Source organism: Ovis aries, chromosome 3, assembly GCF_016772045.2.
Source record: "Ovis aries strain OAR_USU_Benz2616 breed Rambouillet chromosome 3, ARS-UI_Ramb_v3.0, whole genome shotgun sequence".
NCBI lineage: Eukaryota > Metazoa > Chordata > Mammalia > Artiodactyla > Bovidae > Ovis > Ovis aries.
In genome coordinates this window covers 200,784,511-200,799,097 of record NC_056056.1, presented here as the reverse complement: position 1 = coordinate 200,799,097, position 14,587 = coordinate 200,784,511, and the positions used below count along the sequence as shown (strand labels likewise).

The 14,587-nt window shown below is 40.8% G+C and overlaps 2 protein-coding genes across 25 annotated transcripts in view; both read right to left on the bottom strand.

The window, feature by feature from the left end:
* Positions 1-14,587, bottom strand: part of GUCY2C (guanylate cyclase 2C) — a 100,403-nt gene that overhangs the window by 69,787 nt on the left and 16,029 nt on the right. For 10 of the 15 annotated variants that reach the window (XM_060413386.1, XM_060413396.1, XM_060413397.1 and 7 more), the window contains 2 exons: positions 7,122-7,228; positions 3,461-3,599 (listed from right to left, as the gene is read on the bottom strand). The gene's annotated coding sequence lies outside the window, so the exon portion shown is untranslated. The remainder of the gene's footprint in view (positions 1-3,460; positions 3,600-7,121; positions 7,229-14,587) is intronic. The other 5 variants (XM_060413394.1, XM_060413392.1, XM_027967845.3 and 2 more) reach the window with 2 other exon arrangements.
* The window catches only part of LOC114112654 (histone H4), a 33,790-nt gene that overhangs the window by 3,174 nt on the left and 16,029 nt on the right, over positions 1-14,587 (bottom strand). For 8 of the 10 annotated variants that reach the window (XM_060413405.1, XM_060413409.1, XM_060413407.1 and 5 more), the window contains 2 exons: positions 7,122-7,228; positions 3,461-3,599 (listed from right to left, as the gene is read on the bottom strand). The gene's annotated coding sequence lies outside the window, so the exon portion shown is untranslated. Of the gene's footprint in view, positions 1-3,460; positions 3,600-7,121; positions 7,229-14,587 lie in introns of those variants that run through there. The other 2 variants (XM_060413412.1, XM_060413414.1) reach the window with 1 other exon arrangement.

Below are 14,587 nucleotides of genomic sequence, written 5' to 3'. Positions count from 1 at the left end.
ATGTATGATTGTTTAATAATTCTGAAGGAGGTGACTCATCGGCTGAGAATGAAAGGAGAGCTGGGCTAGTCAGAGGCTTGAGAAGGGAGGGACTTGAAAAGTTACCACAATGAGTGAGAGAAGGGACTGATAAGAGGTGTGTCCTAAGGTTGTTTGGTGGGGGTGAGTACGGAGACAAGGAGATGAGTGACCAAATCCATGGTGGTCCTACTCAGCCTAGATTTATGATTTTCTCCAGGCATTCTGAGCTGCTCTAGAACAGATATAGCAAAGGGAATGGCGGGGCTTAACCTGCAGTTTTTCTAGGGACGTGCAATGAAAGAACAAAGGGATTAAAAAAAAAAGAAATGAAGAAAGCCAAAATAGTGGGGAGATGGACTACAAGACGTAAACTGGATTTAAAGGCTGAAGAGAGGGAGGGGGTGGGATGATTCGGGAGAATGGCATTCTAACATGTATACTATCATGTAAGAATTGAATTGCCAGTCTAGGTCTGACGCAGGATACAGCATGCTTGGGGCTGGTGCATGAGGATGACCCACAGAGATGTAATGGGGAGGGAGGTGGGAGGGGGGTTCATGTTTGGGAACGCCTGTAAGAATTAAAGATTTTAAAATTAAAAAAAAAAAAGAAAAGAAAAGAAAAAAAATAATTATTGATCAATTATCACAAGTTTAGTGAATATCGTCACCTCATATAGACACGAAAATAAAGAAATACATTTTTTTCTTTGTGATAAAAAAAATAAAAAATAAAGGCTGAAGAGCATGCAGGAGGGGAGTGAAGGAAAGCCATAAAGAAGAGGCTTCAGGGAATTCCCTAGTGATCCAGTGGTTAGGGCTTTCACTACAGGGAGGGAGCGCTCAATTCTTGGTCAGGGAACTAAGATCCCGCATGCCATGCTGCTGCTGCTGCTAAGTCACTTCAGTCATGTCTGACTCTGTGCAACCCCATAGACGGCAGCCCACCAGGCTCCTCAGTCCATGGGATTCTCCAGGCAAGAGTACTGGAGTGGGGTGCCATCGCCTTCTCTGGCATGCCATGAGGCAAAGCCAAAAAAAAAAAAAAAAAAACAGCAACAGAGAGAGAGAGAGAGAGAAGGGGCTTGAAGGGTACAGTAGTGAGGCAGAACAACAGGTGGAAAGGGGACAACTGAAACAAACAAACATCTGGAAGGGTACAGTCTGCCATTAAAGGGCGGACTTTCTACATTAAACGGTGGGCTTTCTGCATTACTGATTTGAGCAGTTCAAGCTGGCTGAGAGCAGGGAGGGAAAATGTCTCTAAACAGAGGAGCTCAAGGAACTCAGAGTCCAGCATGTTAGACAGTCACCTCCTGGGTATGAAAATCAACCAGACTGATGGCAGGCCCTTACTGGAGAGGAATCCTCTAGGGAGAACAACCAGGACTTCAGTAACGACAGTGGTTGACAAAAAGGGAGAGTGTGTATTGTGGCTGATGATACGGGCCTCAAGGGAACAGAGGTAGGCTTTATTTTTTTTTTTTAATTTTAAATTATGAGGTATAACATACATGTTAAGGCATATCTGCAATAAACACACACCAATTAAAAGAACAATAAAATGAACACTCACTTATATACATTATAGACTATAAAACATTACTAGAGTCTTTGTACCACTCTGCACCCCATTCCTAACACATTACCCTCCTTCTCTCAATCTAGCCTGGAAGTGTATAGAAGAGTTTATGAAGCGATAAAGGGTATTGGGCCACTTATTGATTATGGTGTAGCAATATGGGGAAGACAAAATGCTAGGAGGTAGGACACCAGGGCTTCCCTGGTGGTCCAGTGGTTAAGAGTCTGCCTTGCAATGCAAGGGACCCTGGTTCTATTCCTGGTCCTGGAAGATCCTGCATCTGAGCCCACGTGTGCAAGTACTGAAGCCCGAGTGTGTAGAGCCCCTGCTCTTTAACAAGAGAGGCCACCACAGTGAGAAGCCCCCGCTTGCTGCAACTAGAGGAAGCCTGCATGCAGCAACGAAGACCCAGTGCAGCCAAAATAACTAAACATATGAAAGTTAAGATGAAACACCAGGTGTCCACGTTTGAGGGGATGACTGTGTGGAATAAGGTGGGTTCAATCCTAGTGTCTCCTGGAGGGAGAATGGCAGATGCTCAGACTTCAGAGGAGTCAGCTCTGATTCAGAAGGAAGGCACTGGGGTTATTTTACAAGGTGGGTGGAGTAGGTGATAATGAGTGACTGACAGTGGTCAGGAGTAGGCACCCCTGGAGACTTTTAGTGGACATCAGGAAGAATAGAACAGGAGGCTGCAGAGAGGCACATGGCCATCACAAGGCTGATTAACCTTTGCTACAGGTAACAATTTTATGTGTTGCACATTGGGTGGCCAAGCATGGACTCAAACCTGGTTGTCTAACTGTTAATATGTCGCTATTCCCATTTCCTGGGGTAGGAGAAAAGGTAGACTGTTTTTTTCTATTTCATCCGCAAACTGCAAATATGAAAAAAAGCCATGTCAAGGGATGGAGGAAGTAGTAACTGTCAGGTGCTTTTAATTCAGATGTGAAGACAAAAGGCAGATGCAGTTCTGGGAATCCTCTGATTAGAGCATGAAACCAGGAAAACATTCTCAAAAGGGAAGGAACAAGATAACATTCCTTCCTGGAGCCTTTAAGGTAAAAATCATACATCTTCTTTACATTGCAAAACTATTGGCATGTAGATCATGATTAAAGGGAGGGAGGTTCTGCTGGGAAAGTTTCAAGGGTCAAAAGCAAATATTGAACACCGAGTTGGCAGATTTATGAGGTGCACTTTACAATAGAACACAAAAGCCCTAAAGATATGAGAAAAAAAAAAAAAAAAAGGGAAACTATTTCACGTGGGAAGGAGCAGCTGAGCAGGTCACCTGCATGTGCCACCCTTTCATTTCTGACAACACTTTGGGTCTCTTTTGTATGTTTCCCATTAAGATCCCCTGCTCACTATTGAAACCCTTAGCATCTCTACATTCCATAGCAGTCCTAGGCTTCCTCTGTCCCTTACTGAAGTGGAGATGCAAAAGTGAGTTGTTCACAAAGGATTTTATGAACTAATGCAACTGATGAAACTAAAACATGACAGCTTTTTAAAAATAAGCACAAAAGTAAACATTCTGATTTGAACTTGTTGAGGAAAACTGGCTATAGTAAAATACTTCTCTTTTTTCCAGTGTTATTGAGAAATATTTCACATACATCACTATATAAGTTTAAGGCATACAGCATGATGGTTTGCTTTATGTTTGTTGTGAAATGATTATCATAGGTTCAACTAATACCCATCTTGTCATATACAGACAATGAAAAGAGGGAAAAAATGAAAACATTCTCCTTGTGATGAGAACCCTTAGAATTTACTCTCTTAACAGCCTTCCATCAATACAGCAGTGTCAGCCGTGAGTATTTCTGAACCTATGATTTAATAGACTCACCAGATTAGCTGAAATACACCCTGAATGTCTGCAGCCCACTGGACGTGAGTACTTCTGCTTCCTCCAATCAAGTCATTTGTTTACCAAGGGTCTGTTGTGTTTGTGCCCAAATTTGCCAAAGTGATAAAGACTCCACCTGCTAATGAAGGAGACACGGGTTCGATCCCTGGGTCAGGAAGATCTCCTGGAGTAGGAAATGGCAACCCACTCCAGTATTCTTGCCTGGGAAATCCCATGGACAGAGGAGCCTGGCAGGTTACAGTCCATGGGATTGCAAAACAGTGGGATGTGACCTATCGACAACAACAAACCTGATAAAACAATTTAAAAACTGTTGAAATTTTTAAACAAAGGCAAATTACTAAGAAAATAGCTGTGGAAAGACTGCTTATAAAACACAGGAAAATAACAAAGAAACCTAACAAACACTTGTCCTCGAAGAGCTTGTCAAGTACCTTAAAACATGTAATACCAAAAGTAGTATTAAGATGCATTTTGCTTAAGAAATCTGATATAGCGGGGAGGGAAAAATTGGGAATTTGAGATTAACAGATACATACTATTATATATGAAATAAAACAACAAGGACCTACTGTATAGAACAGGGAACTATATTCAATATCTTACAATAACGTAATGGAAAAGAATCTGAAAAAGTATATACATATATATATATATATATATATTCACACACATAACTGAATCACTTTTCTGCAAAGCAACTATACTTTAATTAAAAAAAGAAGAAAGAAAGCTGATACAGAGGTTCAATCTAAGGACTAAGGTTCCAAGAAAATTACCTGGCCTGATATCAACCAGTGAGAGAACAAACAAACATGAATATGTTTTGAGATTTAAAAAACAACAACTTTTAAGGTATAAATAAAAAATTTTAAATGATTTCTACTTTACTGTCTTTTCCTGTGGAGGAAATACTTACTGGTCCTATTCATACAGGATAACATGATGCCGGATGGGTTCAGGAAACTAAAAGTCTACATGGTTTTGTTGAGCACTCAAGAGTTAAGATAGCTCAGATGGTAAAGGATCTGCCTGCAGTGCAGGAGACCTGGGTTTGATCCCTGGTTTCAGAAGATCCCTTGGAGAAGTGAATGGCAACCCACTCCAGTATTCTCGCCTGGAGAATTCCATGGACAGAGGAGCTTGACAGGCTACAGTTCATGGGGTCGAAAAGAGTCGGACATGATAGAGAGACTAACATTTTCACTTAAGTGTGTTTGGTTATGCAAACCTTCTGAGTTAGGCACAGAGAAACGTAAACGGCTTGATATAATATGAGGAAATGTGAAGTTCCCAGGGCTAACCCAGGAACAAGGGAATGAGGAGAGATGCAAAGTTAAAATGAAAGAAACGGGAGTTATGTATTGGGTTGGCCAAAAAGTTCGTTTGGGTTTTAAGTAACACTGTACAGAAAAATTTGAACGAAATTTTTGGTCAACCCAATAGAAAGAAACGGTCAACGTGATGGGGACTGAAGACTCTTGAGAACAAGGATATATAAAATACAAAAGAGGTTTCAGGTTGCTTGTCTTTTCCTTAAGGAAAGGATGCTTAACTCCATTCATACAATAGATTATTTATTGAGCCCCCTAAACCGTCTCAGCATTGGAGTTACACAAATGAACCCCTTTCTGCCTTCATGATAATTGTATTCTAGCGGGAATTTAAAACTGGCAAGCATGAGACAGGGTGCTCAGGGCTGGTGCACTGGGATGACCCTGAGGAATGGGATGGGGAGGGAGGTGGGAAGGAGGTTCAGGATTGGGAACACATGTACACCCATGGCTGATTCATGTCAATGTATGGCAAAAACCACTACAATATTGTAAAGTAATTAGCCTCCAATTAAAACAAATAAAAAATAAAATAAAACTGGTAAAACTGGGTGAAAGTTCCTCAGTTGTGTCTGACTCTTTGGAACCCCACGGGCTGTAGCCTACCAGGCTTCTCTGTCCATGGGGTTTTCCAGGCAAGAATACTGGAGTGGTTTGCCATGCCCTCCTCCAGGGGACTTCCCAACCCAGGGATCGAACTCAGGTCTCCCACACTGTAGGCAGATTCTTTACCATCTGAGCCACCAGGCAAGCCCACTGTGTAACTCTTCCCAAACCTTCAGTCAAATCTGTGGCAGACACCACTGGCCTAACCTCTGGGAATTGTGGACAAGTGCTCACATCTGTGTCTAGATGGATGGGGCAAGAACAGGAATGGGATGGCTAAATGATTCTCAGAAGTAGTAGTCTCAAGTCAGAGATGAACATGGTAGTTTAAGTCTTCAGGGCTTGATGAAATACTGGGGAGTGTTTTTGGACTTTCTACAAGGATGAGATAAGAGTCAAAGTCATCTTATGTAGATTTCCAGGTCAGGTAACCCAACTGACACTCGAATCACTACTGTACACTAGGGCTGAATAGCTAAATTCAGCACCAGCGCCTGGGCGCTTCAGACTGACAAGTTTGTTTCTTTTCCTGGTTCCCATTCCAAAAGAAACGCTATTTAATCCTTGAGCAATGTTTTCCTCGGGGCTTCCCAGGTGGTGCTAGTGGTAAAGTGCCCACCTGCCAATGCAGGTAGATGTAAGAGACGCTAGTTCCATCCCTGGGTCGGGAAGATCTCCTGGAGGAGGGCATGGCAACCCTCCCCAGTATTCTTGCCTGGAGAATCCCATGGACAGAGGAGACTGGCGGGCTACAGTCCACAGGGTCACAAAGAGTCAGACACGACTGAGCGACTTAGCACACACAGTCTTCTTCTCCCACCTTCCCCAGCCCATTTTGTATAGTCTTCTTATGTGCTCAGGAAAGGCTGGAGTAGATGATTGTTATATACTTGCAGGGGCAGCTGGAATTCTGTTCAGTTTCCCAGCGACTCTTGCATTACCTCCTGGGTCCAGGTGGCTATGTTTACATACTAAGGGAAATATGCGTTGGAGACAGCAGTAATGCATCTCAATTGTCATAAAGATCCCCATGCTCTGGAAATAACTTTGTTTGTTTTCTCTTACCTCTAACACACGGAAGGAAACAGACCCTAGGCTGCCAAAGAGTGGATATTGGGTTGACAAGTCAATTCTGAAAAAGGAACTCTGTATTCTCCTATAGAGAAGTTAGAGGTTACTCTTCCCCACCCCTACCCACCCCCTATTCCCTCCCTTCAAGGGCAGCTGAAGAATTACTTCCTCATAATTATATGGGTTAAAATAATAGCTTGGGAAAGAAGGGGAAAAAAAAAATCTGATCAGTTCCTTGAAGTGTAAACTTCTTACAAATAGAGTAATTGCCAGTTTTGCTTACTGATGCTTCTCTAGGTAGTAGGAAATGTAGGCAAGCATTTAAACAACAGAATTGTGTATCTAGAGGTAAAGAAGAGCTTCTTTGAGTCTCAGGAGGCAGTCTGATATTCTTAAACAAAAAAACCAAACCCACAAAACTTGAAGCTGGATTTGAATCATGTCTCAGACCTTTGTTAAGCATATGAACTTGGGCAGATTGCCTACATTTGCTGATCTTCAGTTTTATTATAAGGTAAACTTAATTTCTATTCTAGCCAAGAAGGCTGAGCTGTGACCCTTGGTGGCGTCTGGACGTGGATAGGTGTGCCAGGTGATGGATGGGATTTGTCCAGACAATATTCACTCACCTGGAGTTCAACAGTCACACCATAGGTGATTCATTCTCAGAGAAAGAGCCAAACAACAGTTGCCAGATTATTCAAGCCCATCTCCAATCCAGTCCATACATGCAGACCTTAGTTCAGAAGAGAAAAAGACCTGGAATAAAAAACTAAAACCACCTGATACACAGCTCAGTAGAATACTGAGTCACAGATATAACTGCCCAGGGGCTCTCTAACAGGCTCCCTCACACAAAGCAGAGGAATGTTGTTCTTCACTTGATCAAAAGTTGGCAGCCTGTTCCGGAGCTTTGAGAGTCCTCGCCAAATGCCTGGGGCTATGGGAGCTGTTGCTGCACCCACTGGGGGACTTCAGTGCATGAGCAGACTGTAGCCACCAGGGCAGAATCCGCTGCAGACCCTCATGTCCATAGGACAAACAGACTTACTGGACAATATTCAGGACATGCCTGGCAAGTTCCAGAAATACTCACAAGAGCTCCAACAAATGAAAATTAAGTTTCTACTAACTATTCTGTTAAGTTTCTAGTAACTACTGTTATTATGAACTTTGCAGTCTTGTATGGGGAAGTTTGGTTTAATTAAAGCAGAAAATGGTGTTATGAAGTTCCTGGCCCCTCGTTGGCTTCCCTGGTGGCTCAGCTGGTCAGGAATCTGCCTGCAGTGCAGGAGACCCCAGTTCAGTTCCTGGGTTGGGAAGGTTCCCTGGAGAAGGGATAGGCTACCCACTCCAGTATTCTTGAGCCTCCCTGTGACTCAGAGGGTAACCTAGTTAGTGGTTGGTATTCCTGGATGCCATTCTCTAAACAGCAGGATCAACTGCTTCTTCCTTTGTGCTATTTTGTATATAGTAGGTATATCTTCTCTAATTTTAACTGAAATTAATTGAATTGAAAAAGCTAAGTATATGACAACTTCACTTTATTAGAAAAGAGTGGTAGTGGAAAGAAATATCAGCTGCATTCAAGAAATAACTGTGTAATTGCTGCTGCTGCTGCTAAGTTGCTTCAGTCGTGTCTGACTCTGTGTGACCCCATAGACAGGCAGTCCACCATGCTCCCCCATCCCTGGGATTCTCCAGGCAAGAACACTGGAGTGGGTTGCCATTTCCTTCTCCAATGCATGAAAATGAAAAGCGAAAGGGAAGTCGCTCAGTCATGTCCGACTCTTCGCGACCCCATGGACTGCAGCCCACCAGGCTCTTCCATCCATGGGATTTTCTAGGCAAGAGTACTGGAGTGGATTGCCATTGCCTTCTCCAACTGTGTAACTAGATGTGATTAAAACATTATCCCCAAAACAAATACTTGGAATCTACCATAGGAACAAAAGTTTAAACTACGTTTATTTAGATAAACTTTTTTATTATTTGAAATATATTTACACTGCATTAGCAGGATATATTTGAGATAAAGAACAGAAATTCTAAAATGTAGACTGGCAGATATTCCTCTTCATGTTATGTATCAGATTAGGAAAAGCAAATCTGTCAAATGTTTAAAACTTAGCAAAATTATTTGAAGAAGGAGCAAGTGCCTGGTGAATTAGGATTAGATGTAAACGGATAAGAAAGTCAAAGGGAGAAAACTTATTAATCCTTCAAGATTGAAGAAACTGGTTGCCTAAAGACATATCATATCAAATGTCTCATACATGGCTACATTTAATACATTCTGTTTAAAAAAAAGTCTGTAAAAAGTTGAAAGGAGTCTTACAGTTTTGCTATTGGATTTGAGCAAACTCTGGGAGACAGTGGAGGACAGAGGAGCCTGGCATGTACTGTAGTCCATGGGGTCACAAAAGGTCAGACAAATTAGCAACTAAACAACGACAAGTTGGAATAATATACCAGTTTTTTATTTTGTGTGCGTGGTTTTTTTTTTTTTTTTGTATTTGGAGCCAAGACTTCTTTCTTTTAGGTCTCAAACATCTTTACAGACTTTTGAGATCTAGACAGTGATAGACTGTCCCTAACAAGTAAGGATGTAAAAACAGACTGTGAGAAAGAAACCAAACCCATTTACAGCTGGCACGCATAACATCCCTGTGAAATAGAAGGAGAGTATTTAAATTAAGGTGTTTGTCAGAGAAATGGAGGCCAAGAGCCAACAAGACAGAGTACAAAACTGTAAATTTGTCAGGCAAGAAAATATAGTTATATGAGGATGTGACTGTAGGGAGGAGTAAGAACTTCTGGCGTAAGTTTCAAGAGCAAGCTCCATGAGCAGTCTGAGACACAAATGTGAAATCAGCAGGAATGATAATGATGCCAGAGGTTTGGATTTTGCTATTGAACCAAACTCGGGTCCACCCACCCCCACATAAGGCCACTGACTGGGTTGTGATGAAGGAAAGTGCAGTTTTTATTACAGGCACCAGACAAAAAGTTTGGGACAGCTAAGGCTCTAAAAACCCAGATTCCCAATGGGTTTCAGGGAAGCATTCTTAAAGACCAAGTGAGGCAGGGGAGTCCCAGGGTATGTGACCAGCTCCTGCAGTCCTCTAATTGGTTGGTGATGAGGTGACAGTGCAGTATCACAGGGGTTAACACCATCAAGGCTCAGGCTCCCCTATGTCTGACAGCTCATGGTCATCAAATAGTTCGTTTCTTCCATTTGGTGGGGATTTTAGCTTCTGTAAAACAACTCAGGAAATGTGCATCAGATACTGTTAGCTAGGTACTTCACAGAGGAGATAGAGCAGAGGAAGGGGTCTGTCCCTAGATGGCTCCATAGGGTCCTGCTATGTTACAACTTTATCATGAAAAAATGGAGGAAGTTGGATCAGGAAAGTCCTGGTATCAGATTTCTTGTGTATGGTTGCTATGTATGCTTAGTCACTCAGTCGTGTCCAACCTTTGCGACCCCACAGACTCCTGCCAGGCTCCTCTGTCCATGGGGTTCTCCAGGCAAGAATACTGGAGTGGGTTGCCATTTCCTCCTGCAGTTTATGGTTGCTACTCAGGGTATACAGTGCTACTGATGGAGAATCTCTGCATGACTATAGAAGAACTAGAGGCTTAAAAAACAAACAAACAAACAAACAAAAACAGGCTATGTGTTTCCTCCTGAAAGATGGATGGTTAAGACAGATGGTTAGGAATAACAAAACATTTTCACAGCTTGGTTTTAAGTTGAAGAAAGTAGGACAAAGTAGACAAAAATTGAGATAAATTTCAAATTCCCTCTTTCAAGTGGAGGACTTCTAGAAAAGGTATCCTCAGATGAAGAGAAAACAATCCCTAATCAGAACATGCAAGAAGCAAGGAACAACAGACTGGTTCAAAACTGGGAAAGGAGTTGGACAAGGTTGTATATTTTCACCCTGCTTATTACTTAGCTCACATGCAGAGTACATCATGAGAAATGCTGGACTGGATGACTCACAAGCTGGAATCAAGATTGCCAGGAGATGCTGCAGAAAAGTTGGCATGACTCTCCTCTTGGTCCTGAGAGGTCCCTTCCAAATGGGCCAAAGGACTCTACATATTGCCAGCCTATGTTTGGCTTTGACAGTTCATGCACAGTTCCAGCTGAATTCCTCTTACCAGTGTCAAGGTTTGCTTGTTCCAGAGATCAAGCCCTGAGCCTCTGGAGTGGGAGCACTGACTCCAAGACCCTAGACTACCAGAGAACTAACCTCAGGAAGTATCAAATAGTGAGAACTCACAAAAAGGGAACCATATGAATACAAGACCAGGCATCACCCAACCACCAGTAGCACCCTGTACAGGATGCCTCATCTAAAAAATAAACAAAACAAAAATGCAAACCTAATCATCAGCAGACAGGATTACCACCTCACTCAGCCTTGCCCATCAGAGGGAAAACAAACAAACAAAAAACTCAGCACAAATCTCACCCTATAGGAAACTTATACAAACCACTGGACTAAACTTAGGAGGGCAGAAAGGAAGAAAGGAAGGTAGATTTCAGCCTTGAAGCCTGGGGAAAGGTGACCTCAAACACAATAAGTTAAAAAAAAATTTTTTAAGGCAGAGAAATACTGTACAAATGAAGGAACAAACTAGAAACACAAAAATCAAAATCAATGAACAAGAAATAGTTAAACTACATGAAAAAAATCAGAATAATGATAGTAAAGATGATTAAAAACACTGAAAACAAAATGGAGAAAATGCAAGAATAAATTAAAGACATAAGAATTAAAGAATAAACATAAAAACAACACAGTTACTGAAATTAAAAATACTCTAGAAGGAATCAATAGCAGAATATCTGAAACAGAGGAATGAATCGGTGAGCTGGAAGATACAATGGAAGATAGAGATAACTTCTGACGATCAGAAAAAAGTCAAAAGAATGAAAACAGCTGAGGATAGTCTCAGAGACCTCTGGGACAATATCAAATGCACCAACATTCGAATTATAGGGGTCCCAGAAGAGGAAGAGAAAAATAAAGGGTATGAGAAAATTTTTGAAGAGATTATAGTTGAAAATTTCCCCAACATGGAAAAGGAAATAGTCAATCAAGTCTAAGAGGTGCAAAGCATCCCATACAGGATAAACCCAAGAAGAAACACGCCAAGACACATACTATTCAAACTAACAAAGACTAAACACAAAGAAAGAATATTAAAAGTAGCAAGGGAAAAGCAACAAGTAACATACAAGCGAAACCCCATATGCTTAACAGCTGATCTTTCAGCAGAAACTCTGCAGGCCAGAGGGGAGTGGAAGGATATATTTAAAGCACTGAAAGGGAAAAATCTATAACCAAGATTACTGTACCTGATAAGGATCTCATTCAAAATTGATGGAGAAATAAAAGCATTTCAGACAAGCAAAAGTTAGGAGAATTCAGTACCACCAAACCAGCTTTACAATAGATGGTAAAGGGACTTATATAGTCAAGAAATATAAGAGAAGAAAAAAGATCTACAAAATCAACTCCAAACAATTAAGAAAATAGCAATTAGAACATGTGTATCAATAATTACTTTAAATGTACATGGATTAAATGTTCCACCCAAAAGACACACACTGACTGAATGGATTAAAAATAAATAAATAAAGTACCATATATGCTGTCTACAAGAAATCCACTTCAGACCTAAAGACACATAGAGACTGAAAGTGAGAGGATGGAAAAGTATATTCCATGCATATGGGAAGCAAAAGAAAGCTGGAGTAGCAATCCCCATATCAGACAAAATAGACCTTAAAATAAAGAATATTACAAGAGATAAGGAAGGACACTACATAATGAGCAAGGGATGAGTCCAAGAGGAAGACATAACAATTGTAAATATCTATGCACCCAACATAGGAGCACCTCATTTCATAAGACAAATGCTAACAGACATAAAAGGAGAAATGGATAGCAACACAATAATAGTAGGGGACTTTAACAACCCGCTCACACCAATGGAAAGATCATCAAAACAGAAAGTTAATAAGGAAACACAAGTCTTAAATGATACACTAGATGAGACAGATCTCATTGATATCTTCAGGACATTCCATCCAAATGCAGAAGAATACACCTTTTTCTCAAGTAAACATGGAATATTCTCCAGGATAGACCACATCTTGGGTCACAAATCAAATCTTAGCAAATTTAACAAAACTGAAATTGTATCAAGCATCTTCTCTGACCACAATGCTATAAGACTAGATATCAACTACAAGAAAAAAACTGCAAAAAACACAAACACATGGAGATTAAACAATACATTTCTAAATAACCAACAGGTTACTGAAGAAATCAAAAGGGAAATCAAAAAATTTCTAGAAACAAATGACAATGAAAACACGACAACTCAAAACCTATGCAATGCAGCAAAAGCAGTTCTGAGAGGTAAGTTTATACCAATACGATCCTACCTCAAGAAACAAGAAAAACATTGCATAGACAACCTAACTTTACACCTGAAACAGCTGGAAAAAGAGAACAAAAAACTCCCAAAATTAGTAGAAGGAAAGAAATCATAAACATCAGAGCAGAGATAAATGAAAAAGAAATGAAAGAAATAATAGTAAAGATTAATAAAACTAAAAGCTGGTTCTTTGAGAATATAAACAATATCGACAAGCCTTTAGCCAGACCCATCAAGAAAAAAAGAGAGAAGAATCAAATCAACAAAATTAGAAATAAAAAAGAAGAGGTTACAACAGACAGTGCAGAAATACAAAGGATTATAAGATACTATTATGAACTACATGACAATAAAATAGATAACCTGGAAGAATTGGACAGATTCTTAGAAAAGTTCAATCTTCCAAGATGGAATCAGGAAAAAATAGAAATTATGAAAAACCCCATTACAAGCACTGAAATTGAAGCTGCAATCAAAAAACTCCCAAAAAACAAAAACCCAGGACCTGAGGGCTTCACAGGAGAATTCTATCAAATATTTAGAGAAGAGCTAATGTCAATCCTCCAGCAAAATGTGAACCGTGAAATTCCAGATGTTCAAGCTGGTTTTAGAAAAGACAGAGAAACCAGAGATCAAATTGCCAACATCTGCTGGATCATCGAAAAGCAAGAGAATTCCAGAAAAACATCTATTTCTGCCTTACTGACTATGCCAAAGCCTTTGACTGTGTGGATCACAATAAACTGTGGAAAATTTTGAAAGAGATGGGAGTACCAGACCACCTGACCTGCCTCTTGAGAAACCTGTATGCAGGTCAGGAAGCAACAGTTAGAACTGGACATGGAACAGACTGTTTCCAAATAGGAAAAGGAGTACATCAAGGCTGTATATTGTCACCCTGCTTAGTTAACTTATATGCAGAGTACATCATGAGAACCACTGGGCTGGATGAAGCACAAGCTGGAATCAAGATTACTGGGAGAACCAACAATAACCTCAGATATGCAGAAGACACCACCCTTATGGCAGAAAGTGAAGAAAACTTAAAGAGCCTCTTGATGAAAGTGAAAGAGGAGATGAGAAAGTTGGCTTAAAGCTCAACATTCAGAAAACTAAGATCATGGCATCCACTCCCATCATTTCAAGGCAAATAGATGGGGAAACAATGGAAGACTTTATTTGGGGGGCTCCAAAATCACTGCAGATGGTGACTGCAGCCATGAAATCAAAAGATGCTTACTCCTTAGAAAGAAAGTTATGACCAACCTAGACAGCATATTAAAAAGCAGAGACATCACTTTGCCAACAAAGGTCGATCTAGTCAAAGCTATGGTTTTTCCAGTAGTCATGAATGGATGTGAGAGTTGGACTGTGAAGAAAGCTGAGCACCAAAGAATTGATGCTTTTAAACTGTCGTGTTGGAGAAGACTCTTGAGAGTCCCTTGGACTGCAAGGAGATCCAACAAGTCCATCCTAAAGGAGATCAGTCCTGAGTGTTCATTGGAAGGACTGATGTTGAAGCTGGAACTCCGATACTTTGGCCACCTGATGCGAAGAGCTGACTCATTTGAAAAGACCCTGATGCTGGGAAAGATTGAAGGCAGGAGGAGAAGGGGACAACAGAGGATGAGAT